The sequence below is a fragment of the Thermobia domestica genome, chromosome 1, assembly GCF_964235325.1.
Source record: "Thermobia domestica chromosome 1, izTheDome1.hap1.1, whole genome shotgun sequence".
NCBI lineage: Eukaryota > Metazoa > Arthropoda > Insecta > Zygentoma > Lepismatidae > Thermobia > Thermobia domestica.
Genome location: NC_137454.1, coordinates 374,167,156 through 374,167,965, shown reverse-complemented (window position 1 = coordinate 374,167,965; position 810 = coordinate 374,167,156). Strand labels below are relative to the sequence as shown.

Genomic DNA, 810 nt, shown 5'->3' with positions numbered 1-810 from the left:
CTCGCTGCTGAAAGGGACGCTAAACTAAAATCAACTCAACTCCCCCCACTTTTAACGTCCATTGCCGCCACTGGCTACATGTAATAAGTCCTGAAGGTTCAGTCAAAGGGAGGGGGAAGCGGAGGCTTTAAAAAGTATCTGGATATGACAGTTTGCAGCACCGAATATTTGAAACGTGCTACTTTTGTGCAGTAATACAATACACATACATACTTAGTGAATTATAAAGAAAGCAGGAAATTAACAAATTTACGAAATACAACTAAAGTAGGGGTATGTAATAGGAGTAGTTGTAAGATATTACATGTAAATAATAAAAAAACGTTTAAAACTGTTTTATGTTCCTCGGATCAAGGGAAGGGGGCATCAACGGAACCGTACCCGAATTGTATTGCAGTAAAGGAGGCGAAAATACTCAATCCTCGGTAGTATAGTGGTTAGTATCCCCGCCTGTCACGCGGGAGACCGGGGTTCGATTCCCCGCCGGGGAGTAGTGTATCTTTTCATTCCATGTATATTAGTCCTTTCGACTATCTAAAACAAAATTAGTTATTTTTTAATGTATTTTTTAATGGAATCAACCTATATTGTTTATAAGCTATTGTTCTTTTGTTCAGGGTTAGACTACCACAACAGTAGGGTGTCAAATCCCTAATTAAATAAGAACATCTCTGCTTGTGATAATAATACTATTAATAATAACAATATTAGGTAAGTAATGATTTAAAAATCTTTTAGTTTAAGGACCCACGGTTATACCGGTTAGGCTAAAGGAGACGGTGATGATGGGAGATGAATGAAATGGTGGAA

At 37.7% G+C, this 810-nt stretch overlaps 1 non-coding gene across 1 annotated transcript; it reads left to right on the top strand.

Moving 5' to 3' along the window:
- Nucleotides 1–419: 419 nt before the first annotated feature.
- TRNAD-GUC (transfer RNA aspartic acid (anticodon GUC)) lies at nt 420–491 on the top strand. Its single transcript has one exon. It is a non-coding gene; the product is annotated as a tRNA-Asp (tRNA).
- Nucleotides 492–810: the final 319 nt, after the last annotated feature.